The sequence below is a fragment of the Corvus brachyrhynchos genome, unplaced genomic scaffold (assembly GCF_000691975.1).
Source record: "Corvus brachyrhynchos isolate BGI_N302 unplaced genomic scaffold, ASM69197v1 scaffold334, whole genome shotgun sequence".
In the NCBI taxonomy this organism is placed as follows: Eukaryota; Metazoa; Chordata; class Aves; order Passeriformes; family Corvidae; genus Corvus; species Corvus brachyrhynchos.
Window position 1 is genome coordinate 231,499 of NW_008238316.1, and position 7,787 is coordinate 239,285.

Sequence of the window (7,787 nt, forward strand, 5' to 3'; positions counted from 1 at the left end):
GGTCCCTGGACCCTCCTGCAAATAAACCTGTTGGAACCCATACCAGAAGCCCCTCCCGCCTTCTTTGCCTCCGGGCTAACGCGAGCCTAATCCATCAGCCGCTCGACGTGCTTCCTCTGAGGAGGAGCCAGTGCACGCATCTATCTCACACCTATTCCACTGAGCCGTCCAGCGAGGACGTTGTGGAGGCTAACGCTGCGGCCCCTCTGCCCGAGGGCACGCCGGGGCTTGTGATTACAAGCCCCTGGTTGCGTTAAGGTGCTACTTCTTTGTCTTGCATAATGTATTGAAATAGAATAAAAATACTATAGCGGCCAGGTTGGGGTCTGTGGCTTAGACCCAGGAAGCCGGGACCAACCCAGAGAGAGTGTCCCGCAAGGATCAGTCTTCCAGAAGTCCGTGGCGTTCCCTCGGCTGCCGGAGATTCCTCTGCAGAAAGGGTGCCTGTCTCAGCAGGCTGTGAGCTCTTTAGTGATTTCAGCGAGAGTGACTTCAGCTCTTGTTCTGCGAGGCAAACCCCAGGCTGGACCAGGAGGAGAGAGACGAGAGGCTCTTATAGCAGTTCTGCATGAGGCAGCTTTATTAGTCCACGCCCCTGCGAAGGGGAGGCTAGGGATGAGCTCTCCAAACTCAAAGGGGGAGAGGGCTAGATCTTATAGGGATACAAGGGTGGGTGTGAGAGGGTAGAAGCCAATGGGTTACAAGGAATTTACATAGGGTCTCCCAGAGGATCATGGTTCTTGTTTTCTCTCACCCTCACCGAAGTGCTGCCTTTTCCAAGGGGATTCTGCTGGGAGGTTGTGCAATCTCCTTACCAGCAGGCCTCCCTCCAGGGCAGGGGCTCGGCATACCCCACAAAATACTATCCTTATATTTTAAGGATAGTAACAGTGTCTGTAGGCAGGGCTATGAAATGTGGTTTGAAATAATCATCATTGCACCTACTAAACTTGACCTGCTTTTTGAATACTTACGTGAAAATAAAAGGAAAAAAAAGGACTAAAGTTGGAGCCTGATTCTTGTTTTTCTTCAAATGATAGGAGGTGTTTGTGTTATACACAGCAAACTTTGAGATCATTTTAAGCACTCCAGTGGCTTACAGTTAGGATTTTATTACCCTGTATTTAAAAGTGAGAAAGACAAGGAGTTCAACTATATAAGCCTCTATAAGCATTGCTACCATAAAGTTGTTAAGTACCACTGTGTCTGACCTTATGCTGAAGTCAGTAATGCACCAAACACATCAGTCCTGTGCAGCTACCCGTGTGGAGGGTGTTTGCTAATGCACAAGCTGATACAGAACATGTTGTTATAGCAAAGAGGCTTTGACTTGAGGTGGGGACATAGTTTAATGATGAAGCATTATGTCTCTAGTGAAAGCTGCATGCTTTTCTGCATATGAGGAAGTAAAATGCATGTCAGTAGAAGGGATATAATCTGTGCTGACTCCCTAGGTCCGGGGGAGTTTGGCTCCAAAGCTTAGCATGTTCAGCTGAAATAAAAAGTGTCAAGAGCTTAGGCCTGCAGCTCAAGGTATGAAAGATGTGAGACATGAATGTGCCCTGAGAAAACATTTCCAGAGAGAGAAAGGGGAGGGGGAAGATGGGGGAACAGGTGAGGGAGGAGGGAGAGAGGGACTGAGAGAGAGAGAAGTGTCGGATTCAACCCCAATTTTGGCTTCTCTTATTTAACAGGTGTATATTCTGCCAGCACTTACAATGATACCATCTGGTTTTTGTTTATGCATAACTAGCTCAATGAGATGATTATGGTGATTTTTTTTTAAAGCAAATTCAGTATCAAGAAGACATTCTTCAGCCCATGTGGTGATGAATCTGGAAACAGGAAGTCTGTGTTATTGTTGGCTCATATCCATGGTTGTAGGGTCAGGTCATGCAAGGAAGTCCCTCCCTATACCAGAAAGGAAGGAGACGGTCCAGGGATGAAGCATAGAATCATTTAGGTTGGAAAAAACCTTTAAGAACTAGTCTAACTGTTAACATAGCATGCTGCCTTTAATAGATTTAAGACCTTTAATATCTCTTCTTGCATAGTTATGGTTCTGAATAATTTAATAAGGGTAAACAAATTCTCCCTATGTTTGCAGCATCTTCTACATTGCTGTCTGCTGATGACCTATGATTATATAGCTGTGAGAGAGCTGTCAGGAAGTGAGGCGAGCCATTTCTGGTGTTAGCACATAACATAGGACTTTGGAGAGCTCTGACATACTAAAGGAAGTGGTTGGTTATCAGTGGCCCTCATCTCAGAGGTTTCATTGTTTACTGCTGGTATCAGGTGTTGTCAGTAATTCCCTCTAAATGTCATGGGTGTGGTTCCAGTGTTGTCCGTCACTCTCAAAGTGTGGCCAGCCTGAGTACTGTGTTGTTGCAGTTGACTGTAAAGAGTGAATGTACCTCGGTGAGTTGCTGTGCCCCAAAGGGCTTCTGGTGCTCAAATCTATTAACTGGCAAAAGGGGAAAAGATGGATTATATTAGAGAGAATGATACTATTGTTACCTTCTTGTTGTGGCACAGTAAGACTCTTGTTGAGGAGTCTGGTTTTGGAACCTTTTTAAGTCTGCCATAAATTCTTTGGGTCCCAGAAATCCAATATTTAGAGAACTGGTGCCAGAGCTGCTCTAAAGAGGCATGTGTTGACATTGTTTTGCTTTTAACTGTGTCAGAAAACGAAATCTTTATTGTGCATATACCACATCTGAAGAGCAGATGGTGCCTTGCAAACTGAGAGCTTGCAGGCTTTCTGTGTGTCTTGCTCTTCTGTCTGTCTTTTTTCCATATACCTTTTGAAAATAAAAAGGAGAAAATAAGTATGTGCATGTTTAGATTTCTGTTAAGAGCACTAAGCCAGTTTGCTGTCTCCACCTTCCACTTTTAAGTGCAAGATGCTGGAAGCCTGTGTTCTGCTTGGAGTTTTGTTGCCTCACAGTGCTATGGAGTTTGGTGCATGTGACCTTCTCCAGGATCGCTCTCCATAAGGGCTTTTTTATCAATGCCAAAGAGTTAAAATTGAAAACAAATGTTTCACCTGATCTAAAACCACCATCATCTGGTGCTTTAAAACCACAGCAAGCACCTAAAAAAGCTGGGCATATCTATTACATTCCATTTTGCTGCCAAAGCACTGCACAGAAGCATCCCTGTTCTGCACCCCTTCTCAGGGACGCTACTATGGCTGAGGAAGGCATTTCTGCATTGATAGGAAAGGACTAAGTTAGGCTCCAGGTTAATCCATCCCTTTGTTGTCCACTGAGGTGGTGATGTTCTTCAAGGGATGATGCATAAAAGTTACTCAGAGGGAATTAGATAAAACATCTGTGTGATGCAATTGGTGGAGACCTTCTGCTCCCTCTGTGATAAAAAGTGCCAGTGAGACCAAAATAGCAGTTGCTGTACATGAGTGGCAGTTGGTGGAGGGAGTCCCTCCCAGAGGGAGAGCTGGATGAGCATAGACATGCTCTTTGGTTTCCTCAGCATACTTGGGTGACAAGAAGTGTAGGAATCATGTAACATCAGTTGCTGTTCTTTATAATTTCCTGCTCTGTAGGACTTTGGGAACACTGCCTTTTCCCCCCTCATTTAACACTCAGCTTTGCTGAGGATGATGTTTCTCCTGCTTTTACCAGTGAGTTTGCTTGCCTCGTTGGTTTTTAATTGGCATTATTTGATTACCCATGAAATTGGCCTTTTCCAACCCTTCTGGCTGCTGTTGGAAGGAGTACACTTTCCCATGGGCATGAATCTTGGAGAGAGGCTGCGATCTTCATCTTCAGTTTTTTCTGTTCCCTGAAGGATGTTTCTAAGGGCTCATCAGCTTCTTTGTAGTCTCTTTGCTCATGAAGCGCATGAAGCTTAAGGGAGTGGTTACCCATTTAGCCAAATCACATACTCCTTTCTGGAGCTGACCTGTGGAGTCTGGTAGTTGCCTTCTTACATCCCAATGCTTAGTGGCTTTTCTTCTCATGCCAGGCATAAGTGCCCAGCAGCCTACTGCTTTTTGCACCCAACTTCAAAGAAATTAATGTCCAGTTTGTTGTGATGGATAATCCATGTATTGTGCTCTGCTGGGTGGTGCTCTGGCCTCGCGGTACTGTGGTGGGGCACACGAGGGACAGAGGATGCTGTGCCTGAGCACACCTTTGTGTGGTGTAGCCTGTTGCACTGTTTGGGTTTCTCTCTGTTCCAGGCCATGCACTGTCAGGGCGGACTGACAGACTGTGCCCGGCTTTGGGCGTTGTTCTTAACTGACTGAGAGATGTGCAAGTTTTCCTGCCTCAAGTGTTTCTTGAAAAATCTTAATTCTTCACCTGGGTCTCTATTAGTATGGTGTTCATCAGCTTCCATTAGCAGTCTCTCTTTGGAGAGACTTCCACTGTTAGCCAAGCTCAAAATCCATTGTCAGTGGCAATTTAGATGGTCTTTTGTACTGTTTCCTGCTTCAATTATTTTCTTTTCCTTCTCAGAGAAGAGAATATGTAAAGATGTAAAGTCAAACACAAATCATACATTTCTAATAGTTATTTTTCATGTAAGATTTCAGAATGCAGTACTGCTATTAGTGATTTTTGTATACTGTGGGAGCCAAAAAAAATACAAGGGGCATAGCTATGTCTATTATATTTAGCTGCTGGATATCTGACTTTATCTGTAAAAACTTTATTGGGGGGGAAAAAAAGTTAGGGCACTGTCAATCATGTGAGTCTGCCCAGACTTTTCATCTCTGTTAAAAGAGCTACTTTTGCTACAATACTGGGCGGCAGCAGTGGTGGGCAGTGATTTAATTCTAAAACTGAATACAAGCATATAATACTAATTATTACTAGGGTGATGTCAGGCCCATCTGGGGCATCTTGTGCTATGGAGTTACTGAGTCACTATGTTGCTTTGCAGCACCAAGAAGTGCTTGGAGTTAGCAGGAAACTTCTTATTTTTAAGAAGTGCTCTGAAAATGTCTTAGTATATAGCTTAATACTTTTATTTTTAGTACTGAGTCAAAGGGGAAATAGCTTAATTATATTCTAGAACAAATAGAAAGCTGATGAAATTCTGTTATGCTGGAATTTTAGGTTTTTGAACAGAAAAGTTGGAAGACGGTGTTGTCACAGGTACTAAATAGGGAGGATTCACGCCACTGGGGGGATGTTAATTATAACTTTTGGGAGGATGAAAGGGCTGTGAACCAAGTGCATTCTTTCCCCCTCTTCTTTTTTACCTCCTGAAAATGGACTTTGAAAAAGTACATGGGAGGGAGGATTTTGTGATTTGAAATTTTAAGTCCCACTAAAAGAGCTCTGATGTTGAATCGTGCCGCAACTGGGCCAGGAGACACCTCAGAGACAGAGTCAGAGAAGTGGGTATTTGCTTTATTCAGTGCGCCGACTGTCTGGGGATCGCTCCTCCAAAACACACACACCGGTGCTCCCTACAACACACTATTAAGGGTTAAATTATGAATATTCATCACTTTCCTTGGGACAGGTGTGGTTATACAAATTATTTCTCGGAAGTCATTAATATCATTAGCATACGGGCCAAGCATGCGGTGTGTGTCCTGGTAGTTGCACTGAGGAAGGCTCCTCTTCTTCCTCAGGGGTCTTTCTGATGAAGACCAGTAGTCTTCTTCACAGTGCACTTTTCACCTTTCTCCCTGGGCATGCGTAGTCCTTTGAGGAATGATTCAGCAGTCTCTGGGATAATCCTTATCCCCTCTATCTTGACAAGATTAGGGTGAATTCAGCTTCTTAGGTTTTGTAATTAACATCTGCTGCCTGAACTAACATTTGTTGTCTCCCAATAGTTAACTTGTGCTTACATGAGTTAGTTATTGACTGCCCTTTCCTCAATCCCCCCTTTTCTTTGGTTATTTGCAATTCTTTACAAATCTTGCATGTCTTTAAAGTAAGTACCGTTCTCTACCTTATTTCTAAGTTTGTGCTTGTGCCATTGGGCATAAGCATTGCGATTCTAAGTACATAGTATCATACAACAGTAACTACTAATACAAACAATAAGTATCAATGCAATAACACAAATAGCTATTACAAACAATGTTTAAGCCAGGATAAGTTGGGTAACTATGCTGTAAGTTTGTCCCATATCTCTTTAAACCTTCAAGAAGTGTCATGTAAGGTAATTTGATGCAATGTTCGCTTTGGATAAATGATTTTAATAGTTTTCTGGGTATGACTATGAGACCTTTTATCCTAGCCCACCCATCTGTGCTTATTTGTTTCTTGTCTTCTTGTATCCAATTTAAAACATTAGTGTCATATGGTGGGGGTTTTTTCCATCCATAAGGATGCTAGAAGGAATTAGAGCTAGGGCTTGGATCTGAACCCCAATGGCTAATGCCTTTGCTGTTTTGTCTGCCATAGCATTTCCCAGTTCAGGGATGGTGTTACCTTGGGAGTGTCCCTTACAATGCATTATAACCACTTTTGAAGGTTTTAACACTGCTTCTAGTAACTGTACGATTTCAGTAGCATGCTTGATTTCTTTCTTCTGTGAGGTTAATAAACCCCTTTCTTTCCAGATAGCCCCATGAGCGTGTACCACCCTAAAAGCATACCTTGAATCAGTCTAAATGTGGATAGGTTTTCCTTCAGCCAATGCCAAGGCTCAAGTTAGGGCTATTATTTCAGCCTTTTGAGCTGATGTCCCCACAGGTAACAGATTTGCCTCAATGACAGCGTCTGTGGTTGTAACTGCATACCCAGCAAGCTGCTTACCATTCTTGATATAACTGCTCCCATCAGTGAACCAGTTTTCCGCATTTTCTAGTGGAGAGTCCTTTAGGTCTGGGTGGCTGGAGTAAACTGCCTCCATGGTTTCGATGCAGTCGTGCTGTACGGGCTCTTCAGTAGCCTTGCCCTGGAGGTAAGCTGCTGGATTTTAGTTACTTGGATACTCACATCCTCCGATTCTGCTAGGACAGCCTGGTATTTAAGAAAGCGAGATGGGGTTAACCAGTGATTTCCTTTCTGTGCGAGTACTGCTGACACTGTGTGAGAGATAAAAACAGTTACCTGCTGTCCCAGTGTGAACTTGTGAGCTTCTTCTATGTTCAGGATCACAGCTGCCACTGCACACAGGCAGGCGGGGCCTTCTTTGGCTGACACAACCACTGCTTGGAGAAATAAGCCACTGGCCTTCTATACGGTCCCAGCTTTTGTGCCAAAAGTCCCAGTGCCAGTCCTTGCCTTTCATGTGAGAACAACAGAAAAGGTTTAGTGACATCTGGTATGCCCAATGCCGGAGCTTGCGTTAACTCAATGTATGCATTTAAGCAGCTGTTTCTGTTCTTCTTGCTAAGGAACACCCTGCCCTACCCACTGGATTGCCACTCCCACTGAGTACCATTAGGGAAACTTCTGTCTGGTTTCTGTTCTCATGATGAATTATTCTTTGAGGAGCTCAAGGACATTTCCAGGTCAACTGCCCTTGTATTCATGGGGAAATTCTACTTGCCAGGAATCAACTGGGAACATCACACAGCTGGTACAACCCAGGCCAGAAGATTCCTAAAACACCTGGAAAACAACTTTATGGAAAAGGTCCTAAAGGAGCTGACTCAGAAAGATGCTCTTTTTGATCTGTCACTTCTCAACAGAGGACCTTGTGAGTGAAGAGGAGATTGGGGCCGTCTTGGCTGCAGCGACCACAGAGCCATTGAGTTTAAAATCTTGGATGACAGGAGGAAAAGTGCCAGCAAAACCTCAACTCCAGCCATGAGGAGAGCAGAACTCAGGCTGCTCAGGGAATTAGTG

General features: G+C 43.9%; 2 long non-coding RNA genes across 2 annotated transcripts in view; both read right to left on the reverse strand.

Moving 5' to 3' along the window:
• LOC108446642 overlaps positions 1–7,350 on the reverse strand; it is a 26,507-nt gene extending 19,157 nt beyond the window's left edge. The window contains exons 1-2 of the long non-coding RNA XR_001861905.1: positions 7,340–7,350; positions 4,238–4,246 (exon numbers count right to left, since the gene is read on the reverse strand). This is a non-coding gene — a long non-coding RNA (uncharacterized LOC108446642). The remainder of the gene's footprint in view (positions 1–4,237; positions 4,247–7,339) is intronic.
• Positions 6,310–7,121, reverse strand: LOC108446643. The gene is made up of 2 exons (XR_001861906.1): positions 7,047–7,121; positions 6,310–6,956 (listed from the first exon to the last, which is right to left on the reverse strand). It is a non-coding gene; the product is annotated as an uncharacterized LOC108446643 (long non-coding RNA).
• Positions 7,351–7,787: the final 437 nt, after the last annotated feature.